Here is a 12,634-nt window from a genome sequence, read left to right as displayed (position 1 = left end):
GACGTAACAAACAGAGAGGATAAAAGTAAGCAAATGAGGTGAAAATGATGGTAGAGCTAAAAGGAAAGAGAGAGAAATTATATATATGTAATTACACAGATATGGAATATGTGTACTATATCTCTATATGATACACACATGTCTTATACTCCATACATGACATGTAAAGAGATCTCATAAACACAGAGTTGGGCTCTCTGAGAAAGAAACCCCAACCGACTGATAGAACATATATACAGTTCAATAAATTATTCAAGAAAGTCTTCCTCAGGTGATGCTATATATCGAAAGAGAAAACCATATGCTGGGGAAAACTGATCACTGTTTTTTGAAATTCGAAACTGTTGAATTTCAAAAATAAAGAACTGTTTGAGCAGCCAGAGGAAAGAAAAGGGGGTCAAGCTCCTCACCAGAGAATAAAGATCACGCCAGACCTGCCCATCCACAGATCCACAGCCAACGCTAGCAGAGCTGAAACAAGTTTCTTAAGGAAGCAAGGGGAGTCAGGATTTTACAAAAAGGCCACTGTTTTCTGTCCTCCTCACCCCACCTGCTTCTGGCAAATGCTGATGTTTGTACCATCTTAGAATAGTTCTGCTTTTTCCAAAATATCATATAGTTGGAGCCCTAGATGTGTAGGTTTTCCAGAGAGCCTTCTTTTTCTTAGCAATATGTATTTAAATTTCCTCCATGGCCTTCGGTTGCTTAATATCTTTTTTTTTTTTTTAAATTCCATTGTGTGAAAACTCCCCACTTTGCTTATCCATTCACCTCTTGAGGGATATTTTGCTTGCTTCCTATTTGGAGAAATTATGAATAAAGCTGCTATAGATAGTCACGGGCAGGCTTTTTTGTGGACATCAGTTCTCTGCTGATTTGGATAAATACATAGGAGTGTGATTGCGGAATTGTATGGTAAATCTATGTTTAGTTTTGTAAGAAATGGCCAAATTATCTTCCAAAGTGGAGGAGCCATGTTGCATTCCCAGCAACAGTGAACGAGAACTTCTGTTGTCAGTGTTCTGGATTTTAGGCATTCTAATAGGTGTGCCACAGTGTCCCACTGGTGTTTTAATTTTTTTTTAAGATTTTATTTATTTATTTGACAGACAGAGATCACAAGTAGGCAGAGAGGCAGGCAGAGAGTGAGAGAGAGGAGGAAGCAGGCTCCCCGCGGAGCAGAGAGCCTGACTCGGGGCTCGATCCCAGGACGCTGGGATCATGACCTGAGCTGAAGGCAGAGGCTTTAACTCACTGAGCCACCCAGGCGCCCTTGGTGTTTTAATTTTAAGTGCACTAGTGATATAGGATGTGAGCATCTTTTCATACACTTACCTGCCATCTGCTTGTCTTGCAGGAAGTGACTGTTCAGATGTTTCGCCCATTTCCCAATTGGGTTGTTTGTTTTCTTTCTTTCTTTCTTTCTTTCTTTTTCTTTTTTTTTTTTTTTTAGATTTTATTGATTTATTTGACAGACAGAGATCACAAGCAGGCAGAGAGGCAGGCAGAGAGAGAGGAGGAAGCAGACTCCCTGCTAAGCAGAGAGCCCAATGTGGGGCTCGATCCCAGGACTCTGAGATCATGGCCGGAGCTGAAGGCAGAGGCTTTAACCCACTGAGCTACCCAGGCACCCCATGGGTTGTTTGTTTTCTTAAGTTGAATTTTAAGAGCTCTTCATGAAATTTTTTTAAAAGATTTTATTTTTAAGTAATCTCTACACCCAATGTGGGGCTCAAACTTACAACCCCAAGATCAAGAGTCACAAGCTCCACTGACTGATCCAGCTGCGTGCCCCAACTCTGTATATTTTGAATAGAAATCATTTATTAGATATATATTTTACAATTTTTCTCCCCTAGTCTGAAGCTTGTCTTTTAATTCTCTAAGCCATAGACACTTTTGGACATGCATAATTTGAGAACAGTCTCATGAGCTCTTCTTGAAGAAATCACTAGAGGATGAACTCGGGTCAACCATGGAATGATTGAGTGCATTTTAGTAAAAGGAAGGTAGTGGCGAATATATTTATCACACAACTAACACGAAAGTTTGGTGGTAGGGTCAGGAGACAGAAGGAGGGAAGGTGAAGATATAAGCTAATTCATTCATCTTCATCAAAAAAATTTTTTTGAGAAGGTGGATCATTTTCTGGGAAAACTTGTCAGAAAGATCCCAGAAGAGAGAAAAATAGAAACAGGGGCTTTTATAAAAGAAACACAGAAGTTTTCAACAAGTCACTAACTTCCCCTGAAGGATCCATATTCTGACAATTTCACAAAAAATTCTAACAGAGGAGATTTTGGGATAGTGGTCCAGGGCATGGAAAAAGAAGAGAAATCTCCAAATTATTTTAATTAAGTCAGTACAATTCCAATGCTTGATAAAAATCACACAAATATTGCCTGTCTGTTGCCCACCTGGCTGAACTGTAGCTGGGTGGGGGAACGTTTGGACACAGACGCACAGGAGTAAAGATGATGTGAAGACACGAGGGGAGACGACCGCCTGTGAGCCAGGGAGACAGGCCTGGGACAGAGCCTTCCTCACCGCCTTCTCGGACCCACAGATGACATGACACCTTGACCTTGGACTTCCAGCTTCTAGGACTGTGAAGAGTTACATTTCTTTCTTTCTTTCTTTTTTTTTTTTTAAAGATTTTATTTATTTATTTGAGTTAGAGAGAGAGCATGCACGAGCAGGGGAAGCAGCAGAGAGAGCTGCTGAGCAGGGAGCCCCATGCGGGTCTTGATCCCAGGACCCCGAGATCATGACCTGAGCCGAAGGCTGATGCTGCACAGACTGAGCCCCCAGATGCCCAGGAATTACACTTCTGCTGTTCAAGCCCCCCAGCCTGTGCTACTCGCTCAGGGCAGCCCTAGCAAACAGAGATTGCTCTCCTCTGACGTGGATGCCCATAAAACATGCCGTCACTCTGGGAAAACCGCAACACCGCGAAATAACCAAACCCACCAACAAACATGCCTGTGTGCCCAAATTAGGACGAATTCGCAAAACTCCACAAGGGAGGATCGCTTCCCGCAAGAGCCATAGTAACGAATTCCGGTTTGGGCAGACAAGGCCAGGGAGTGACGGGATCACTGCTTTGAACAGTGACACGCATTGAGTGATGGCCGTGAACTTGCCCCTCTCGGGACCCCTCTGGACCACCCCTGCAGCTTCTGGGCGGAGAAATTCCTTCTTTCCTGCTGCTGAAGATCCCATCCCATAAGGACCACTCTGCCCCAGCCAGAAAGCGGAGGAGGGCCTTTCCCATCAAACGAGAGCTTTTGTTGTATTTTTAGCGGTTTGTTTCTCTGTCCCAGAAAGGCCTGGGTGAAAGGAGCAGAAGTGGGTTTAAACTTTCGCTTGGATTTTGTCATCTCTTTCTTCTTTTCCACGCCTTTTTCTGCCCGCTGGGGCCGAAGGCTTCCCTGCCACGGGTGACCGTGACCGCTGGGTGCTCCCACTGGCGTCCTCAGCAGGGGCCTCCATTTCTGCTTTTGTGTGGGGTGGGTGGGGGGAGAGAACAATTCACAAACATGAAACGCCAAATGAGTTCTTTCAAATTCAATCCAATTGACAATGATTTTTTTTTTTTTTTTTTTTGATCTTGCAACTGGCATTCTTTGTCTTGGATCCTGTTCAGGAATGAAATGAAGACATTCTAATGTCCTTCACAAGAGGACAGTTGTGATGAAACAATATGGTTTGTTGTTCAAGGGAGGTGCTAAATCCTTAAACAAACAGGCCATTTGGTTCGCCTGATTAATTGTATTTTGATTGCAAACACCGAAGGACCTCAAAAAAATGGAGGATCATGTTCCCACTGGTAGAATAAAACCTTAGGCTTGTTTTAAGAACAGGCGAACTCTTCCTTATCAGCACTTTCTGGTTTGGGGGAGGGGCTGCGAGGAACACGTTTAAACCTAAATTAGCTTATTACAACACGTTAGAATCACTTAAAACAAATTCCACATCAGAATAACAAACCTACTGTGGTTTCCAATGGGGATGTTTGCATTTTTCTTTTTCTTTCTTTCTTTCTTTTCTTTTCTTTTCTTTTTTTTTTTTTTTTAAGATTTTATTTATTTGAGAGAGAGAGAGAACACAAGCAGGGGCATCAGCAGAGGGAGAAGCAGGCTTCCTGCCAAGTAGAGAGCCCGAGGCGGGGCTCGATCCCAGAACCCTGGGACCATGACCTGAGCTGAAGGCAGACGCTTAACCGACTGAGCCACCCAGGCGTCCCAGACATTTGTATTTTTCGTAAGTTATGCAGCTGCGTGTTTAAAAGAAAGTCATTTCCTCAAATCAATTGTAATGGCCAAGTTTTCATATCGGGGAGACCACCAAGGAGCCAACACCGATGCTGTCACATGAGGGTTTATTTGACAAGCTTAAGCTTGGGCCCAAGTATACGCCACATAGTGGAGTAGGGACGTGGACCCCGAGGCTAGTTCAGGCAGGGGTTTTTGTGGGTCATTACAAGAGGCCTGGGGGGGAAGAGGAGAAGTTTCAGACTTTTCTGCAGTAAGCTGATTAGCTGTTGCTGGGGTGCTGCAGGGTGGGGTACTTTCTTGGAACTAAAGCAGGGTGGGGGTTCCTGGAGCTAAAGTAAAGTAGGGGAAAGTTCACCCTTGGGCCTGAGATGGCTGCCCAAGCTGAGATGGCTCTACTCGTGCTAAAGCGAAACTCGAAACTCAGGTGGGATGGCCTTAATTTTCTCAGCCTCCACACAATGAAGACTTTTGGTCTTGCCATTTGTAAAAACACAGCTGGACCTTGAAGGCATTACGCTTAGTGGAAGAAGCCAGATGGAGAAAGGCAAATACAAAAAAAGTACTTTTCCTAAGAGAAAGGAAGCAAAAGTCTGGCAGGAGTTGCAGGGTGCATTGGGTCCTTTCGTGGGAAGGAAAGCCCAAGTTTTACAAGCTCAGAATTTAGAAACCCCACTGTCCTGGTTTCTGACCCCAAGGCCCACAGATCCTGGGATTGAACGGGGGAGAGAAACTATCACCCTAACCCTAACCCTTTTGATATCACGTGGCCTGACATCTTCGGGTCTTTGCAAACTTTTCACACATTGGTGATCCATCTGTCCCAGAGGAACCGGAAAGTGCAGGATTCCAGCTAGAGCAGGTGAACGCAAATGAAGAAATGATCAGAGGGAAAAAGTTGCCAATGATTGAAACCTTGTAGCTCTAAGAATGACCACGGACTGTATATGAAGTCTGGCTTCTCTTCTTGGGAGGGAGACATGCTCTTAAAGAGTAGGTGAGTGGGGGACGCCTGGGTGGCTCAGTTGGTTGGACGACTGCCTTCGGCTCAGGTCATGATCCCGGAGTCCTGGGATCGAGTCCCGCATCGGGCTCCCAGCTCTGCGGGGAGTCTGCTTCTCTCTCTGACCTTCTCCTCGCTCATGTTCTCTCTCACTGTCTCTCTCTCAAATAAATAAATAAAATCTTTAAAAAAAAAAGAGTAGGTGTGTGACAGGAGAGTCTGGGTTCCCCCAGAAGCCTCCCACAGCCTCCCGCGGCTGTGACCATGAGGTGGCGCTGTCATCCCACGTCTTGGGAGCTGAGAGACACGGGGAAGACAGACCCAGTTTCTTCACCGGTGAGAGTCCTGCCCTCCCCCGCAAAGGAACTGAGATGCCTCTAAGGGGGTTGGAAAGAAGTTTTACAGAAATGCAGGGGAAACCCCAGTTCTTCTGATACTCCTGGTCCCCAGGTGGGTGGAGGTGTCTTGTTCCCCCCACCTCCCACAGCAAGCAAACCTGTGACACCTGCTGGATGTCTACATGGAGGTGGCATCAGACCCTACAGGTCAGGGGCTCAGTCACTCGAGGCTGCCCCTTTCTTCCTCCAGATCCAGCCCAAGCCCAGGACCACCCATGCCTCTGACCCCGGGCTTGAGATCTGAGGTTCCCACCACCCCCTGCCTGGGTTTGGCTGGTGAGTGACCATGGCTCACGGGACTCAGGGAAACACTTGCTCACAGTTCCCGGCTTATTAAAGGACGCAATGAAGGCCACGGGTGAGCAGCTGGAGGAGGAGGTGCACAGGGCGAGGTCTGGCAGGGTCCTGAGCACGGGAGCTTCTGTCCCCATGGAGCTGGGGTGCGTCACCCGCCCCCCACCCCGGTGGATGTGTTCCCCGGCCCGGAAGCCCCCAGTCCCTGACTATTATGGTTTTATGGAGGCGTCCCACATGGGCAGGATCGATTTTAACTATTTCCAGCTCCTCTCCCCTCCCTGGGGAACAGGGGGTCAAGGCTGAAAACTCCAAGCTTCCGGTCCTGTCCGTCCTTCTGTGGGTCAGTCCCAGCCGGGAGCTGGCCAGGAGTCCACCCAGAGTCACCTTGACAGGACGAACGAGGCTTCCTGTGTTCTGGCCACTCAGGGGTTTACAAGGGTTTCAGGAGCCCTGTGTCAGGAAACGGGAACAGGGGGGAATATATATATATATACACACACACATACATATACATATATATGTGTATATATATATGATCTCACACATGCATATCCAGTTGCACAAACTGAACACATGTGCAACAAGAAACCCGATCTGGGAAGATTATTACCAGCCCCGGGAGGCCCATTTAATCAGGGCTGCCATCTGGGACTTCGAGCAGGATAGGTTAGTGTTGCCCCTTTTTGTCCCTGAGTAAATGGAACCCCCTGTTCGTGCTCCTTGACTCTGGCTTCTCCCGTTCTTTGCCCAGGGAGACAGTCCCCCAAATGTGTTGCCCACAGTGTCCCACCATGTGAAGACACCCCAGATAGTTATCCTTGGGCTGCCCGAGGGCATGTGGGGGGTTTCTTGCTTTTGGCTGCCGGGAAGAGTGCTGCCACGGACACTGAACATGTGATTGGTGAGAACAGGGGTGCATTTCTGTTGGGTTTACCCCTTGGCCTGGCATTCCTGGCTCATGTGTACAGATTCAGCAGAAGGTGCCGAACAGACGGTGTTCCAGTGCCCCCGGCCAGGTGGGGGAGCTCAGGGGCTCTTCCTACCACGATCACACAAGAATGCCTCCTCTAATCGAAGTCCTCAGATCAACTAACATTTCTATTTTTTTTTTAAAGATTTTATTTATTTATTTGACAGAGAGAGATTACAAGTAGACAGAGAGGCAGGCAGAGAGAGAGAAAGAGAGGGAAGCAGGCTCCCTGCTGAGCAGAGAGCCCGATGCGGGACTCGATCCCAGGACCCTGAGATCATGACCTGAGCCGAAGGCAGAGGCTTAACCCACTGAGCTACCCAGGCGCCTTCAACTAACATTTCTTGAAAGCCTCCTGTGTACCCGGTGCTGCTCCAAGTGGTGGAAACCCAGCACAGTGCAAGACCGCCAAAGGTCCTACGTCTCTGTGGTTTGGGATCTCAAGGGTCCTGTGGGGTCCCGTCCACACAGCATGTAGGGCGGATGCCCGGGACAAGAGGGAGCCCGGGACGGGGAGATGTGGTCTCCCCAGGGCCTCTCAGGCTGGAATTCAGCCTCCCCTTCTCCACCCATGATTTCTGCCCAAGTCCCTGCAGGGTGGGGTAGAGCGAGCTAACAAAGGATGGGGACGCTGGTGGATGGATGCACCCCTGCATCCCACACCCCAGCCCCACACCCCAGGGATGCATAAGCCGAGGGCATCGCCTACTGCACCCTGACTCTACCACCGGCTTGTGAGTGACTATAGGGAAGCCGTTCGACTTCTCTAAACCTCAGTCTGCTCTTCTCCCCAGGCCATTATTAGGCTCTACTGAAGTCATGGGCGCAGGGAATGTCCTCCGAGGCCTGGTGCATGACGAGCTCCCGACAGACGTTGAGCTATTACGACTGTGTTATTACGTAGTAATGTGTCAGGTGCATTCTTTTCCTCCTGGAGATTCCATCTGACTCAGTAATATTTATGGTGACTTTTATATTAAAACAAACGCAAATGCATGACAATGGACACTAGACGGTGTGGCAAGAGATCCAGAGTCTGCTCGGCTCTGATGTCCACGGAAAGCCGGGAGGCTGAGGTTTCAGCCTGGGGTCCCCAAGGGCAGCCGAGCTGCTGAGCCACTGGCTTCTCCAGAAAACCCGCCCTGAACGTTCTCCTTCGTTGTGAGGGAGCGTGTGTGTCTCTGACAGGCCTGTCCCCATTCGTTCCTGTACTCCCTGCACGGGCGCTGAGCTGCGCGCCTCGGGCATCCGGCGTCATCACCGGGACCCTGTCGGTGCATTCGGCCCACAGGATCTTGTGGCCACATTGAGAAGACAGAAAGCACCATGGTTTGAAGACTCCAGGAAGGTTCCCAGGGATGGTCATGCTCCCAGCTTCTTTGACATCTTACGTCTTTTTTTTTTTTTTTTAAGATTTTATTTATTTATTTGACAGAGAGAAATCACAAGTACACTGAGGGGCAGGCAGAGAGAGAGAGAGAGAGAAGGAAGCAGGCTCCCTGCTGAGCAGAGAGCCCGATGCGGGACTCGATCCCAGGACCCTGAGATCATGACCTGAGCCGAAGGCAGCGGCTTAACCCACTGAGCCACCCAGGCGCCCGACATATTACGTCTTTAATACCCCCAAGGGCGTGGGCAATTCCAGCCATTGCGGCTCCTGGCGTCCTTGTGACCCCGTGGGAGCGTCTGTGTCCCCTTAGCAACACTTACCCCCCTCCTTGTCCTCAGGTGAAGGTGGTGAGTCAGACAGGGGTGTCCTGATCCCGGGGGACGGTCCAAACCGCTAGGGGTTTCTGGCATGGAGGGGCTCTGTTGGAGGTTGTAGGAGCGGACTCCTATCTGAACTCCCTGTCACAGTGCCCCCACACCCTGAAATGCAGGGGCCTGGGAAGGAGACCCAGCCTGGGCTGGTAGGGCCAGTGTCCAGGGAGGGGCTGGCTTGGCAGGAGCTCTCGGGGACCAGGGTGAGTGTGAGTCACCCTGAACCCCATCTACACCTCAGGGCCCAAAAGGCACCTCACACCATGTCCCAGTTCAGGCTTTTTCCTGTTCCTTCTTCCACCTTGCTGATGAATCCATGCCTCTTCTGTCTTCCTGCCTCACTCAACCTACCCACTTTTCCAGCCACGCCCAAGGTCCCCTTGTTCTGCCCTCAGTCAAGGTCTTCCTCTGAGACCTACCTGTGGTCCACTTCTCCCCACTGTTACTGCCTCCTCCTAGTTCTTCCCCATCACATTGCTTGTGCACCCTAATGTCGACGTGAATTGGTTTAAAAATATTTAATTAATTAATTTGACAGAGAGTGGGGAGAGAGCGAGCGAGCGCAAGCAGGGGTAGGGAGAAAATCTGCAGCAGACTGCGATTAGCAAGGAGCCTGGCACAGGGCTCGGTCTCTTGACCGTGAGATCACGACTAGAGCTGAAACCAAGAGCTGGATGCTCAGCCGACGGAGCCACCCGGTGTCCATCAAGGTGAATTTTTTTTTAAGATTTTATTTATTAATGTGTCAGAGAGAAAGAGAGAGAGAGAGAGCTCGAGTGTGCATAAGAGTGCCCCAGGCAGAGGGAGAAGCAGACTGTGCTGAGCAGAGTCCAGTGCAGGACTTGATCTCAGGACCCTGGGATCATGACCTCAGCCAAATGAGCCAAAGGCAGACGTCTAACCCACTGAGCCACCCAGGTGCCCCCTCAGAAACATTTTAAACACTCGATGTATTTTATTTAAATACATTAAATAATTTAAATAATAATTTAAATATTTCAAACTTCATGTATTGTATTTAAAAGTGCCTGACCCAGCAAACATGACCTAAGCCAATACGTTAAATTATTAAATATTCATAATGAGTCTCCAGGTCTCTTAAACAATTCCAAGACTGTGACAGATGCCGTCAGATTATTTTACACCTTTCGACTGAAGCCACAAATCTAAACTCAAGTATTTGGTTTTAGATTTTATCTTGATATCCCAAGGCTCACTTCAAATTCTTTGGTGTACAAAATTCCCTCACACACTATAACACCAAACACGGACTGCTCTCACATTTAACACAGAACCGTTAATAGCATGTGTTTGGTTTACTCTGTCATTTATGCCTGAGTTTCAAATCTTCCTGGGCTTCCGATGTATTTCCCTGGAGGAGAGCCTCACCGTGCCGTGTCACCCAGGGCGGAGGCATCTTACTGGTCGGAGCTCTGAGGCTGGGAGAAGGGGCCTGGAGCCGCAGGGAGAAGTTCTGAGCCCCTGCTCTAGCTGCTAAAATAGGATTCGAGTTCCAGCTCCCATGCCCTGAATCTCATGTCACCCAGTGCACATTTTATGCGGTCAGATTTGAGTAGATGGAATTCTGCGCAATGGAAGGGTTGAGAAGACCTTCTCGGGCTTGATTGCTGGGCTGAAGATGGATTCCTTTACCTTCCATTCATTCATTTCAGACCCAGCCCTGCCAGGAACCCGCTCAGTGCTTGATAGACTCGGCCACCGCTGACCCCATGTTCCTCAGGACGACTTGCATGTTCAAGGACAGACCCTTGAATTTCACTGGTCTGTGTTCACCCGTAGGCAGACAGTCAGAAAGAGTTGTGGAAGACTTTATCTGAGAATAATGGAAAAGTCTGAAATGGACATGCTCTGCATGTCTTGTTTTGGGTTCTTCCCTCACTTTCCATGGCATTTCCCAGCATGGGGGCGGTAGGAGGTAAATGCTCTGGCAAAGACCGGTCCGGAAGTGGCTGCTTCTACTCTCTTACCCCAACGGTCATTTGACTCTGCTGTTCTTGGATGAAGGCAATTTCTGCAGGAAGCTGGAGCGCGTGCACCACTGGAGTGGCGTCCCCCAGGGTTGAATGTAACAGCTGATGAGTGCGATCCTTGCTCATCCTTGTTTCTTTGTAGGTGACTTTTCTCCCTCTCCAGCAGCTTCCGGAACTTTCTCTCCGTCCCCGGGATTCTGGAATTTCACGGCGGTACGTGTTGGGTCATTCTTCAGTGGAAAGCTGAGCCATTCATAGCTTATCTGAAATTGGAGCATTTTAATTTTGACATTTTTAATGTTAATTAAAAGATTAAAAAACATTTAATTTAACATTTTAATTCTAACAAACTTTCTTGCATTATTTCTTTGGTAACTTTCCTGCTTCGATTTCCTGCTTTTCCTACTAGAACTCCCATGAGGGGGAGGTTGGCTCCCCACGCTGGTCCTTTATGTTACCTGTGGAGGTCCTATGGGGCTAATTACAGAAGACCCTGTTCTCCTGCAAAGGTTCAAACCAGCGGAGAATGTTCGCTTTATTGCTGATCAGCAGTGAAAGGTAGATTTGGCTTAAAACCTAACATCAAGACCAAGGAACCAACAAAACAAAACAAAGCAAAGCAAACCTTAAATCAAAAGGACTATTTAAGATTTCATCCCAAAACCACGCAGCCCTGTCGGCCCTGTGGCCAGGTGCCCCCACCCCCGCTGCCCCGGGCAGAGGGCGGATTACACGGTGGGTGGAAAGCAGCTCCCCAAGGCAGGCTTTCTCCCGGGCTTTCTCCCGGGCTTTCTCCTGGGCTTTCTCCCGGGCTTTCTCCCGGGCTTTCTCCCTGGCGTGGGAGTGAGGGGCTGGGGGAGGTGCAGAGACTTTCCCTGCTGAGAAATAACCACAGAAACATGAGGCCAGGGAAAAAAGTCTCCCAGTTTAGCTGTTTCCTCATTTTTTTCTTTTTGACTTTGTCTTTTCGGTCATTCTAGCTCCCTCTCTCTCCCTCTCTTTTTCTGGAACTTTCTGAAAATGTATCTCCCACAGCTCCTACTAACAACTTTTTAGTTAGTAGCAATATTATTATCATTTTTTTTTTTTTATTTTTGAAAGATCTTTCTTGCTCTCTGAACAAGTATCTGGAATAGAAGGTACCGGAAATTCTGGTTAATCCACGATGTGGGTTCAAGAGGAACCCAAGAGGAAAATAGATATGAGAAAGTGACACACACAAGGGGAAACCCAAGTGATTAGCGCAGAGAGGAGGAAGTGTCCAAGTCCCCTCTTCTCTAGAAATGTGGAAAAAGAAAGCAGGAGGACAGCAGAATACTGGCAGCAGCTGCGAAGTTGTGATTCGTTAAATTGACCCTGGGTGGACTTTGCAGGGAAGGTCTCCTCTAGAGCCACCCAGGAACATGATGAAGCCTTTATAGCAGAGAGAAGACAGAAAGATAATTTCTGGCTTATTAATATTCTCATAGAAGGAGCAGGGATGGACGGTGCTCTGAGGGGGTGTGTAAGGGAGGCAGAGGACTAGGCAAGCAAAGAAAGAAAGGGAGCAAAGACTACTACTACAAAAAAATAATACTGTGGATACAATCTCATAAATACAAAAAAGTGCCTGTGCTTGGAATGAGGCGGAGGAATTGTCTGGGACCCAGTGATTTCATTCTTGGATATGGTTCCAGGAGAACTTCTCGTGTAGGTCTTCATGGGAGCATCATGAGAACCTTGACCGCAGTGGTGGCCAGGGGTAGGAGACATTTTAGGGTTCACGACCGGGGCATCGCGGAAATAAACCGTGACGGATCCATGCCAGTGCCTACCACGCATGGGTTCCTGGCAACAAGCCAGATGTACAAATAGCAACATGGACAGATCTTAGACATTTGTTGCTGGGTGAAGAAGCTTAGGAACAAAAGGTTTATGGGAGATCCGATTACGTCTAGAGC

This window comes from Mustela putorius, unplaced genomic scaffold (assembly GCF_011764305.1).
Source record: "Mustela putorius furo isolate JIRA1106 unplaced genomic scaffold, ASM1176430v1.1 tig00000695_pilon_pilon_pilon, whole genome shotgun sequence".
NCBI classification, from domain to species: domain Eukaryota; kingdom Metazoa; phylum Chordata; class Mammalia; order Carnivora; family Mustelidae; genus Mustela; species Mustela putorius.
Note: the sequence above shows the minus strand (reverse complement) of the source record.